The sequence below is a fragment of the Heterodontus francisci genome, chromosome 9 (assembly GCF_036365525.1).
Source record: "Heterodontus francisci isolate sHetFra1 chromosome 9, sHetFra1.hap1, whole genome shotgun sequence".
Taxonomy (NCBI): Eukaryota; Metazoa; Chordata; class Chondrichthyes; order Heterodontiformes; family Heterodontidae; genus Heterodontus; species Heterodontus francisci.
In genome coordinates, this window is record NC_090379.1 from 80,010,686 (window position 1) to 80,024,453 (window position 13,768).

The window sequence follows — 13,768 nt, forward strand, 5'->3', positions numbered from 1 at the left end:
GCCTTTAAAAGGCCTAGAATGGCAGCAGACCAGACAGAAACTGGTAAGTAGTCAACAAGTTACCAGACTGAGGTAACTATCAGGTAACTGCCTCATGTGACAGTTCATGGCTTTCTTAACATGTATCAGCAAGTGTAGGTCCCTTAAAAAAATTAGGCCATTGGAAGCAGACAGAAAAGATGAATACAATATTCTTAAGGAGGTCGACTGACAAAGCTTCCTGTATGAGATGCAGCTAAGGACAGAAAGACTGTTGGGTATCCAGGGGAAGAAACTGCAATGAAGGCCTGAATTTTACTGACTGGGCAGTAATGCAGGTCGTCAGCATGCACAGGTGGGTGGTGGGACTTCCTAATGGATTTTACCAGCAACAGCCGATTAAAAGGGCCTGTAGGTGGGGAGCCAGCCAATTAACAGTGCCGGGTCAGTCCTAGTTCTGACAACCCGCAGGCATCTGCCGTTTTTAAAGGAACATGTGCAGCAGTCAGGCAGGCTGAAGATAGAGGCAAGAAGGAGTGGGTCAACAGCAAAGAAAGCAGCAGGGGAATGGCCTCAGAATGAGGAAGGGTTGCTCCATGATTCAGCGAAACCTCCTTGGAGGGGCTCCTGCAGGCAGTCTGAGAAAGGAGACAGGTCCTGTTTCCAGCAGATGGGAGGAGGAGGCCAGCAAGTCTCACCAAGAAGGCATGGCTGGAGATGGCAGACATCTAAGCAGCCAAGGGATCATTGCAAGAACCTGGATGCAGTGTATGAAGAGATTTAATGACCTACTGCAGACTGGAAAGATGAGTGGTGTGCAAAGTTCCAAACTGGAAGCCCAGCATGAACTAAAAGGTGCCATGAAATGTGAAGCCAGGTGATTGACCCGTACATGGGGCAACACCAGGCATCAACTTCGACATTGAGGCATACAGTTCACATACACCCACCATCCCAGCGGCATGATGCTGCCTGTTTACAGTACCTCAGAGTGACCAACACAGATGTACCATGACAGATGTGACGGAACTAACATCGTGTTTGCAGGATAAGCATGTTCAGAATGCCAGAGGGTGTCAACGAACTGGAGGTGGAGTGCCTTGCATTGCTGGGGTGACACCGAGGGAGGAGGAGACCTTGGAGATCGGATGGGTCACAGCAGGGCAGTCTGTAGCTGAGGGTGAGGCAGGTGTGGAAGCTGAGTGAATAAAGCCATGGTTGTGTCCAACATTACCTAGACCATGTACCATGTGTGGCCTGTGGCACCTGTGTGGGCCTTTAACACCACTGGAAGCTCCTGACCAAGATGGAGGTGGGGGGGTGGTGGTAGGTGGGGGGGGGGGGGGCGGTGGCACCAGAGTGTAGTATAAGGCTCTGACAGGGTTGATCCTGAGCATGTGTAAAGCATATCTCCTACAATGATGATGTAAGAAATCACATGTGAGAAAGACTTGAAGCTAGAGGCAGTATGACTTTGGTGGAGTCACACAGACTAGTGTGAAAATGTATACAGTTCTAATATAATGAATATCAATGTTCTAACTCACCCAGATGGAAATATCTCTATCAGCTGTTCTAACTCACCCAGATGGAAATATCTCTATCAGCTAGACTAAGTAAGGTGGCAGTGTACCAAACAAACATACAACACAGAGCTTGGTTGACGGAACAGTTGTTTCACTTAAATCATGTCTCTCCACTAGGTACAGCACTAGAATCGCCGAATGGCCTCCTTCTGCACTGTAACGATTTTGTGACTCCTGACTGGTCTCCCACATTCTACCCTCCATAAACCTGAGGTCACCCAAAACTCTACTGCCTGTAATATTGCTTGTCCCTTTGGTGTGTGATCTGTTCTAAGACTCACAGGACTACAAGTAATATCTCAATAAAACATGGGTTTTATTATAACTGAGCTGGAACGTATGTATACAAACCATTACTGCATGAGCTCAATTTGAACATATCTTACTCTGTCAAGCTCCACCCACAACTGACTGGTCATGTATGACACAACATCACTTCCTCTCATAATCTTCACTTACAGCTTCTTAAGGTGGCCTTTCTTAAAGTCATCCCTTCTTAAGGTCGTCGCACAACACTGCCCGTGCCTTAACTTGCACCAAGTCCAAACACATCCATCACTCCTCTTGCACACTGACCTACATTGGCTCCTGTCAAGCAGTGCCTCAATTTTAAAATTCTCATCCTTGTTTTCAAATCCTTCTATGGCCTAGCCCTTCCCTATTTCTGTAATCTCCTCCAGCCCCACAACCCTGTGCTCATCTAATTCTGGCCTACTGAGGATCCCTGATTTTAATCACTCCATCATTAATTGCTGCACCTTTGGTTGCCTAGGACCTAAGCTCTGGAATACGCTCCCTACACCTCTCTGCCTCTCTACATTGCTTTCCTCCTTTAAGACACTCATTAAAACCTAGTTCTTTGACCAAGCCTTTGATCATCTGACCTTAGGGCTGGAATTTTACGCCCCCTGGGTGTGAGCTGGAAGGCGGGGCCAAGGGCATAAAATCAAGTGGCAGGTGGGGAGTGCCATTCCCATTGCCTACCCGCCCCCGTGGCTATTTTACCAGTGGCAGGGGAGGTGGCAAACAGCCCACCCACTCCAGGTCAATTGAGGCCCTTAAGTGGCCAATCAATTGCCACTTAATTTCTTCCTCCTGCCGCCGCTGGTACCTTACCAGTGGCAGATGGGCACTTCAGCATCTGAGGAGGCTGCCCAGTAATACCTGACAACTTTCTTGTGAGCTGGGGTGGCCCGCTTGATTGGGCACCTTGTGCCCAAGGAAGGGCCTCCCTGTAGCACGGCCATCCCCACTAAAACTGTCCCCCCCCCCCCGCGCCCGATATTCTGACCCCCACCCTCCTCACTGGGGCCCAGCCAATTGTCCCTGGCAACGTCCAATCCCCAGCTACCTGTTCCCAGGCCGGCATCCATGGTGGCTCCTCTCACTGGGTGTAGTACCAGTAGTAACTCCCGGTGGCGCTCCTGGGACTGAAGAGCTGCCAGTCCTCTGATTGGCCAGCAGGTCTTCGTTCAACATTGAGTAGAGTCGAGATTTTCATAAAATTCAACAGCACAGAATGAGGCCATTCAGCCCATCGTGCCTGTGCCAACCTTTTGAAAGTGCTATCTAATTTGTCCCACTCCCTGGTCTTTCCCCATTATCCTGCAGATTTTTCCTTTTCAAATATTTATCCAATTGTCTTTTGAACATTATGATTGAAACTACTTTCATCATCCTTTCAGGCATTCCAGATCATCACAACTCACTGCTCAAAACATTCTTTTCATGATTTGTGGAACCATTTCTGGTTCTTTTGCCAATTATCTTAAATCTGTGTCCTCTGGTTACTGATCCCGCCAACCACCCCCAACCCCCCACCAATAGAAACAGGATCTCCTTACTTACTCCGTCAAAACCCTTATAATTTTTAATACCTATGTTAAATCTCTTCTTAAATGTCTCTGCTCTAAGGAGAACAATTCCAAATTCTCTAGTCTCTTCACATAACTGAAGTTCATGGCCATGAACTGTGGTTCCATAGTGCCCATTTTCTGGTGCTACAGATGCCGTTTTACCTCCAAGTGGTGTGCCTTGACTTGTGCCTTGTAGATGGTGGACAGGCTTTGGGGAGTTACTCGCCTCAGGATTCCTAGCCTCTGACCTGCTCTTGTAGCCACGGTATTTATATGGCTACTCCAGTTCAGTTTATGGTCAATGGTAGCCCCTAGGATGTTGATAGTGGGGGATTCAGCGATGGTAATGCCATTGAATGTCATGGGGAGATGGTTAGATTCTCTCTTGTTGGAGATGGTCATTGCCTGGCACTTGTGTGGTGCAAATGTTACTTAAATATTCCTTGAAGCTCCTTGCTACAAAATTGCCTTAGTTGTTTTTATTGGCTTTGTATTCTTTGCCTCAAAGGTTATCTTTCCACTCTAATTCAGCTGAATGATGATAAGCTTCTTCTCCTGGTTTCAATGCTATCTTCTACCCAAACTCCCACCACATGGCCCTCATAATTAATGTCTTACCTCTGCACCATTTAACAGAGATGTGTAGTTTGTGTTGTTTTAAGAAAAAGGCTTATACTTGATCAACTGTTACACTTAAATATTTTCCTAACTAACCTTACTTAATAATATATACCTAATTTTGTAGTTTTTAAATTTTTAGCCCGATTATACATTATCTCACATTTCTCCATCAAATATCATTTAATATTTAACAACCTACATTATTATCACTCTTTTCTCCATTTCAGAATATAATCACATTAGTTCAATGGTGTTCTCCTAATAGTTTTTTTGGAGTTTACCCATTAGTATTGTTACGATCACCTGGTTCCTGATTTGTATTAATTGTCTAGAAGTAACTTTTAATTTCGGAATTGAATTTTTTTTAATGTAAGACAAATGAAAACATTGCTTGAAAAGATGATAAACAAGCCTAGGGTGGTTACAAATCAAAGGGTGGCCTATGTTTATTTGGTAAGGTCATATTGGGAAGTGTAATAACCCTACACAATGGCAACCCCTCTAAACTTGTTGATGGAAATGGTGTGCCGACAACTACCTCAGTTCTGGGTTTAAATTATTTGTATGATTTCCTACAATAAAGAGAAGATTTGGAGTTTGAAATAATTAGTTTAAATTGCTGTTGGGGCATCCCATTTGTACCACATTGCTATGGAGATAGATGATCCAGGAGTTGCTGTTGGGTTTTTGATCTGTGTGCTTCCAGAAACAGTCAGTCAGTTGGCTTTTGGAAAGTTGCTGGCTTCAGACAAGGAGTTGACTTTTGGAAGTCAGCTGGACTCAGGAGCAAAGAGGCCATAGGGAACCACGGGTGTTTCTATTTTGAGTAAGGCCCGTGCTCAAACTGGGAAGTCCAGATTCAGGAGATGCTTTCATACCTCAGAAGACAGCTGAGAAACTAAGGAAATCAAAGTAAATTCCTAAGAGTTGTGGTACACTTTGGATTGGTTCCTGGAGAAATTAACAAACTGCCAAGATCCGGCACAGTGGCGCAGTGGTTAGCACTGCAGCCTCACAGCTCCAGGGACCCAGGTTCGATTCTGGGTACTGCCTGTGTGGAGTTTGCAAGTTCTCCCTATGACTGCGTGGGTTTTCACTGGGTGCTCCGGTTTCCTCCCACAGCCAAAGAGTTGCAGGTGATAGGTAAATTGGCTGTTGTAAATTGCCCCTAGTGTAGGTAGGCGGTAGGGAATATGGGATTACTGTAGGGTTAGTATAAATGGGTGGTTGTTGGTCAGCACAGACTCGGTGGGCCGAAGGGCCTGTTTTGGTGCTGTATCTCTAAATATAAATATATAAATGTATCGGGAGAATTTTTGCGGTAAAAGTAACAGGAGTGTCTGTGGAGATTTAGAGTTTAAAGCATACAATTTCATGTTCTGCTAAGATTTTAAATTTAAACTATAATTGTTTCCAAATTGTAGTAAGTCAGTAGTGTTTTGCTTTGTTTAACTCTTGTACAGTAAAGTTTTTTGTTTAAAACGTGAAGTCTTGTGGTATAATTCTTTCAGTAATAACTTTCTCTTTTTAAAAGTTAATGGTCCCTAATGGGATCATAACAGCATCTTGAATTTTATGTGTGGAAGAGGTGATCTGAATATGGGAACAATTGCCACCAGAGAACTCCTGCTTTTGAAGAAGGATATTTAATCTCTTTTGTTTTTTAACTATCTTGTCATTGTCACTAGGCGGTAAAGGGAACAAACATACTCTGTAGGAGACACCTTACCAATAGTGCTTGGGATTTTCAACCTCAGTTTTAACCCATAAAACTTTGTATTATCCTTACTTCAAAGAAATAGTAGCAAGTATACAAATATAATGCGTTTTGAATTAAGTGACCATTGTTGTCAATGAAATTCCAGCAGCCAAATCAATAAATTGAATCTTTTAATCTTTAATCTTTTATCTTTTAAACAGTAATATTTCTCATGTTTAAACCCTATAACTATCCAAGAAACTAAGCTTATCAAGGAAATAAATTTTACACATTTGTGCCAAAAATCTCCAAGATCTCTTCAAAGAGATCCATTGGGAAAATCTGACACTTGTGGGTAATAAAATGTTGACTGCAATGAAGCATGAATATTCTGCATACGCCCTGGAAAAAGTATCAGTAGCTCTTCAAAGCTTTTCTCAATGACTGGATGTATCTGGTAATTAGGATCCCTTTGATCATGCAGATGAAAGGAATCATTTTCTACTTGGCTGGATCACAGTGGTTGCATTTCATGTCTCTTTTTATATCTACTTTTGCTGCAAGATTACTATTTTAATGATCACTTCCAAAACTTAATTAATTAGGATTTGTGACTTCATTGTTTTGTGACTTTTCACAAACTAAATCTGTGTTTGATGCTGCATCCATTTAAACTAATGGTACAGCAAAATCAATGACCTAGAAATTGGATTGTATACAGCAGCTATTTTTCAGACAAACAGCGGTGCTGAAAGGTGTGACTTGCACACACTTAGTCCACTCAGTACAATGCAATGCATATTGGTTAGGGCACCCAGTAGTCACCCAGGGCACCCACCTGAAACTGGCATTGGGCCTATTGCATGTGCAGATCAGAAGCCTAAAGCCCATTTCAGACTGATCACAGCTTACACTGTACATGCTGCAGTTGATTTACTCTGACGAAAAGCCAAACCAGCATTCTTTAAAGGGACCACTGGAGGCTGCCAGCAAAAAAGGCAAGCAAAACATTTCTTAATTACCTGAATGTGGAACCAAAGGAGCTGCTGGCTACCACTCATTGCAACCCCACCCCGAAATCACCATGGGATCAGTAATGATGCCAGTGTTCCTGCCAACTGACTGGCACACTGCCTCATGGGACACAACTTGTGTTCCCAGCACAACAGTCATGTCCTGATTACACAATAGGAATTATTTCATGCCATCCTCTTGCTCATTGGTTTTGGTGTGATGGTTGATGACATAGAGTAAACTGCCAAAGTCAGGCACTAACCAATTTCTAGGCTAATATTTTTAGAAGTTTGTTGTAAAAGAATTGTAATTGAATTACCATAAAGTGTGACTTAATTCAACTATCTAATTTCATATAGGATAAAGTGTTCATGAAATAATTATCTCCAGTGGGTCCTCCAGCCAATAAATGAAAATGTCACTCAGAAGAATAAATAATGCTGCTTAACATCTGTATGTAAGTGTAAAATAAATGAATGGAGGTTGTGCATTCAGAAACTGGAATAAATTCCTCTCAAATCCTTCATAAAACAACTGAAGGTTGACAGAAAATGTGATGTCACATATCAATGACATGTTCTTCAAAGAATGGCCAGAACACTAATTTGGTTCATGAATTGTCCAAAGGCTGCACACAGTACTCTTCGGATATGTCTGTGATGTGCACATTGAAAAAAGCTGGCACAGGGGGAGCCAAGAAGTCAATAAACATCTTTGCCATGGTAGGGAATGGATCTACAAAACATTCCAAGCCATCTGAATGACTTCCTTGGTCTTTTGTGGAAGAGCAGTCTCGGGTCTAGAAAACAAAACTGGACTGAACAAAACTGAAAGAGCTCGTTGTGAGCTAAACTTTGAACAAACACAGTGTAGAACTACTATTTTGCGCCACAGTTTGTGTTGTGTGAAGGAGTGTCGTGAAAAGGAGTAAATGTTTGTTGCCTGCTTTGTAAGTTGTTTTCCTGACAGTGCAGGAGAGCAGAACCTCCCATGTATAAATTTTGGCACTTCTTATGATACCATTGAATTTCTTGTGCATTTGTCTTCCACGGAACTGAGAGAGTGCATTCAGTCACTTAGCCAACTCCATCCATACAGATTGTGTTTGTAGTTTAGCAGTGTCCTTTCCACATCAATGAGTTTCAGACTTCTTTGCCACATCACCTGAAGCAACATCCCCAGAGAATGATTACTAAATGCAGGAGTCTCGAATGTGTACATCTGAGATTTTTTTAACTTTCCTTCGGTGCAAAGCAGGAAAATTATGAACTTCTTTTAAATGGTGAGCAGCAGTCCTTTAGGAACTGCTAGTTTACTCAATTTAGTGATCAAAATGCAGGGCTGCCTCCCAGCACTCACTTTCCATGTTGCATATCCAAATCAACAGGAGGGGCTTGTCTCCCAAAATTCAGTGAGTGTCCGAGCCAATGCTTATCCTTCAACCGTCATCACTAAAACAGATTATCTGGTTATGCATTGCTGTTTGTCACACCTTGCTGTGTGGAAATTGGCTGCAGTATTTCCTACATGATAACAGTTCAAAAGTATATAATTGGCTGTAAATGCTTTGGGATGTCCTTGCTGCCAATGCTTATTGCAGCCTCGATTTTGCTATTCTCACAGAATTGAATCCCCAATAATATCTTTCTCAGTACATTGAGGGGACAGCACATGACATAAACATTTTCTAGTTGGAAGACACCATGGGCTCTACATAGTACTCTTACTCATCACTTTATTGTGTGATTCCTATGTATCTAGCTTAGAATAAGAAGTCTTGCATTCATAGAGAGGTTTGTCACATCTCTCAGGGCTGTCCCAAACTGCTTCATGCACATGATTTACTTGAAGTGCTGTACTTGCTATTGTGCAGGCAAATCCTGCATCGATTCTGCACACAACAATATCCCACAAGCAGCAGCAAGATGAATGATAACATTATTATTTTTTTGCTGCTGCTGGTTGAGGTTACAGATCTGAAACTTTAACTTTGCTACTCTCTCCACAGATGCTGCCTGACCTGCTAAGCATTTCCAGAACTTTTTTATTAATGAAAATACATCAAAGGGGAAGAAGGAATGGGGTGAGAGGTTAGAAGGAACCAGAAGGGTGTTGAAGTTGTTGAAACTTGTGATCCTTGAGATCTGAAAGGACGGAAAAAAGATTTTCGTTAAAGCATCGGATGAGATGAAGGATGAAATGGAACTGTGGGCTAGGACAATGCTGAGATAGAGTGAGTCAGTGCTGCTGAAGAGAGAGGTCAAGAGCAAACATGTGGCAGCACATGGCTTTGAGCGTGGATCTTAGTGATTCGAGGAACACTGAATATCTTGGAGGTATCTATAACCATGGGTGGATCTGAAACACAAAGGTTGGAATTTCAGTTGGAATCCATGGGGAATAAGTCGGAGCTGGAGACATTTGCTGTGAAAGCAAGTTTTGGTAGCTCCTAAATAGGATGTTGGACGATCTATCCAAATTAGTACAGCGCATGTCAGAGGAAGTTGTCCGCAACATGTTTATCATTTTGGTCAGAACAAACATTTTAAGTTCTGGACACAAATGATACATCTTACTCTTGGAAGAAAACCAATAGCAGTTACACAGCTGGTCCCTAGCATCGAAGAACTGAGGTATGAGGAAAGATTAGAGAAATTTCAGCTTTTCAAGCTTGCAACGAAGTGACTAAGAGATGACCTCATAGACGTATAAGATAGCAATTGATGTCGAAAGAGTAGATCTGGAAAATTATTCCAATGAAACCAGTTAAGCAGACCAAGGAGACATGAGTTTAAAGTAATGAAAAGCAAATTCAGGACTAATTAGGAAGTTCTTCAAACAAAAAGTGTTTGATAGTTGGAATAGACTTCTGGATAGGGCATTGGAGGCAAAATCAAAACCTGGAAAAAATTAAAAAGCAGTGGGACCTCATGATAGGAGAATGTAGGGTTTTTCTGAATGGAAGAGTTAAGATATCTGACTGTCCTTTCTTGGTGATATTTATTTTGTAATCCTGCACTATTGTCCCTGACATTTCACCTCAGTTTCTCAATAAAAGCAATGTCAAATATTGAAGCTTTAGCATTTTGTGGTGAAATGAATGGAAATAGAAAATAGAATAGAAAAACTCAAATACAATTGAACAAAATGAGACCTGTGGAGCAGTAAGAATTCTAAAAATCACCCACTTCCATTAGAAGCCCACTTTGTTCAGTTAAGCTCTTGTGGCCCAGCAAACAGATTTCTGTGCCAGTGCATTTGTACTCCTATATAAAGACAAGCTTGTTAGCTTCCTCCAGGATTACTGCCTTGACTCAACCATCTAGTATCTTGCTGAGCCTTAGAATTTCACAGAGAATGTAAAATCTTTCATGTAACAATATCAGAAAAGAAGTCCCATGCAGTGGGATGTAACTGAATTACAAAACTAGCTGGCAATTACCAGCTGTCAAGGCTCACGGTCTGAATTTAAATTACAGGAGGGAAGCGAACTCTACACAACAATGAGACACATTAATGATGTGAATAATTCATGGTGTGGGAGAAATTTCAGTTCTTTACTTTGTGCTTCCAGAGTCTTCGGGGCAAGGGGACAATTCATGGTAACTTAATAATACAGAACCATTTCAAAAAGTAGTCCTAGTCATTTGGATTTTTGCCCTCCTGCCACTAACTTTATCCTATTTAAGTGTTGGACAATTTAATCAGCAGGTAAGGTTAAGGATGAAGTCCATAAACGTGGCTGTCACCTGCCTGAATAGCTGAGGTACTCTTGCTACTTCCCACATGGATAACACAGCAGTACCAGTATCATTCAGCTGTACAGAGGTTCCCCACTGGTTGGAATGCGTGGGAGTTGAAAAAAGTTCAATAGCATTTTCAAAACAGAATATTACCCTGGCCATTGCAAGGAGATGAGTTGAAAATAATTATTGGGGATGCTGGTGGAAATTGCAGTGATGATCTTTTTGTGACCTGAATTTCAAACTAATGGGACAAGACAGGCTTCCTAGCTGTGACTGCCCTATATGAATTCTGTGCACATTAAAAGAACACAAACAGACAATTGTGTTCAAGGAATCCACAAGGATGGCTGGGTTCCTAAAGCCCTGATTCTAACTCTGGGCAGGAGTCATGTTGGTGAGAGCCAAGGCAGACAACAAAATGTCCAGACCTCGTCACCAAGAGGCATGGGAGACTTTAATTCCTGGATCCTCTTTGCATAGTCTGCTGCCCAGGAAGTGACAGCTGGCAGGTGAATGGGAGTGGAATATCGTGTGACAGGTGGTTCCACCCAGGACCTAAGGACCGGTGCCTGGCACTTGAGTAATTGGTTGGGAGGGAGTTTGGGAGGGCCTTGGGGTTGAGGGAGGGGAGCAGTGAAAGAAGCCCGGGACAGGGAAGGCTGAAACTTTCCTCCTGGGACCTGCAGGAGTAACCATGCTCCTCTTGGTCCCACAAGGAAAGTAAAAAAAGCACTTACCCTTTTGGATATTCGTCTGGTCCCAGTTTCTCTTTTTGATTGGTCACAACAGCTTCCTTACACAGGCCTCTGTTCAAAATTGCAGTTGGGTTCTGATAATGTAATTGGAGCCCTGTCTGCATATTTTAAGAAGCACCTTTCCCACTCTGTGATCTTACTACAACCACAACTGGTTCCTTTTGGTTCACCATGAGAACAGTTCCTAAGACTGGCAACCTGTTTCCTGTACTTGCACTTCCTTTCTGAAAGTTTGGTACATTGTGGAGTCTGTGTGTCCAAAGCTCCCGAATGCTTTACCCAAGTAAATGTTATTGCCCAGATAGCGAGTGTTGGCAGGTGATTCAGTCATAAAGGCATCACTGCTGGGCCTGATTTTGTTCCACCGAATGCCTACACAGTGATCATTGGGTTGCAAACCTGAGTGGGAACGCTGACTAATTTTTTTTCTCCCCACCCCTGCTCCCTAGCTCAGAATTATTGGGCCTAGCTGTGACAACCTATCATACACCCTGTCTGAAGTTAGCTAACTCAGCACAGGTCAAGCATTGAACCTGGACTGTATGACTAAGTACCACACCAGGTGATGGAGTTACCCACAGGTAGATGGGCAGCACCCTTCCTTCTTTAATCTGTTTTGCATCTGTTACATATATCGTAATATCTATTTTAAATTTTTTACTGTTAACCTAAACAAAGTCAATCATCATGATAGAAAGAGAACTCTGGTGGATCTGCTCACATCACCTTCATAAGGTAATTTCAAGTTTTCCCATAATATTTTGCTTTTCCCATTTAATTTGATCATTTTCAGCAGCATACGAGGTGAACCCAAGAGACTTGTTGATTTGATTTGTAATTAGAAAGGTGTGGTGTTTCTTTACTTAGCATGCAGCAACATAACCGTGTTTGAAAGAGTTCCATGAGCTGCACATTATTTCCTGATAAGCAGATGAGTCTGTGCTCATCCATCAAAATAAGATAAAGAAGCTTTGCACAGGGGAAATCTCTGTTATGTTTCATTATCGAGGATTCTTTCAGGCACTTTGCTCTATCTTCCAGGGCCTTGCACTGCATTGTGTATTCCTCAAGTATGTACACCAATGGAACATGGATACATGCACTTTGTACGTGCAATACATTACCTATCCAGAACGTTATCTTGCTTTATCTTTTGGTCTCATTGAGGTGAGAGACACAAGTGCTGAAGAGTAAAATATCTTCACTTTTTCAGTATTTGTAAGCTAATTATAATGTGAGTCTGTGATGTTGCTCTCCCCTTCAATCCCCTAAAATACAGCCCAAATCATAAACCCAAGCTTATTTTAGTAACATGTGCTATAACGCAAGCATTTTAACACATCAGTTTCAATTTGCAGAAAAGTTATTTCAACCTAAAATAGCACTACATTAATATTAGCATTTGCAAATTGAAGGACAGCTGCATGAATTAGTACAAGACCAAAAATTCATGCCTAAGAACGTACGAACATAAGAAATAGAAGCAGGAGTAGGCCATACAGCCCCACCATTCAATAAGATCATGGCTGTTCTTTGACCTCAGCTCCATTTCCCGTCCAATCTCCATATCCCTTGATTCCTCTAGAGTCCAAAAATATATCTGTCTCAGCCTTGACAGCCTTGTATGTATACAATGACTGAGCATCCACAGCCCTCTAGAGTAGAGGATTGAGTGAAGAAATTCCTCCTCATCTCAGTCTTAAATGGACAACCCATTATCCTGAGACTATGCCCCTTTGTTCTAGACTCTCCAGGCAAGGGAAACAACCTCTCAGCATTTACCCTCAGAATCTTAAATGCATATCATCTGCATTAGCAGGCCATAATTTGCTGTAAGAGTGAATGTAAAAATGTCTGTCGTTAGTTAGACTTGTCAATGCCCATTTAAACTCAACAATATTTTGCACTGCAACTTTCTGAAGTGCGAGGAAACTGCAGTGAGGGAAACAGGGTATCCGGGACCTGAGTGAACAGGACAAGAAACTGCATATCTCATTGACTAATCAGATTGAAGGATTTTTCTTATTCTTTCACAGGATGTGGGCGTCGCTGGCAAGGCCAGCATTTGTTTCCCATCACTAATTGCCCTTGAGAAGATGGTGGTAAGCCACCCTCTTCAACCACTGCAGTCCATGTGGTGTAGGTACATCCACAGTGCTATTAGGAGTTCCAGGGTTTTGATCCAGCAACAGTGAAGGAACAGTGATATAGTTCCAAGTCAACATGGTGTGTGAGTTGGAGGGGCACTTGCAGGTGGTGGTGTTCCCATGCATCTGCTGCCCTTGTCTTTCTAGGTGGAAGCGGTCGCGGGTTTGGAAGGGCCAGTCGAAGGAGCCTTGCTGAGTTGCTGCAGTGCATCTTTTAGATGGTACACACTGCTGCCACAGTGGTGGTGGAGGGAGTGAATGTTGAAGGTAGTAGATGGGGTGCCAATCAAGCAGACTGCTTTGTCCTAGATGGTGTTGAGCATCTTGAGTGTTGCTGGAGCTGCACCCATCCAGGCAAGTGGAGA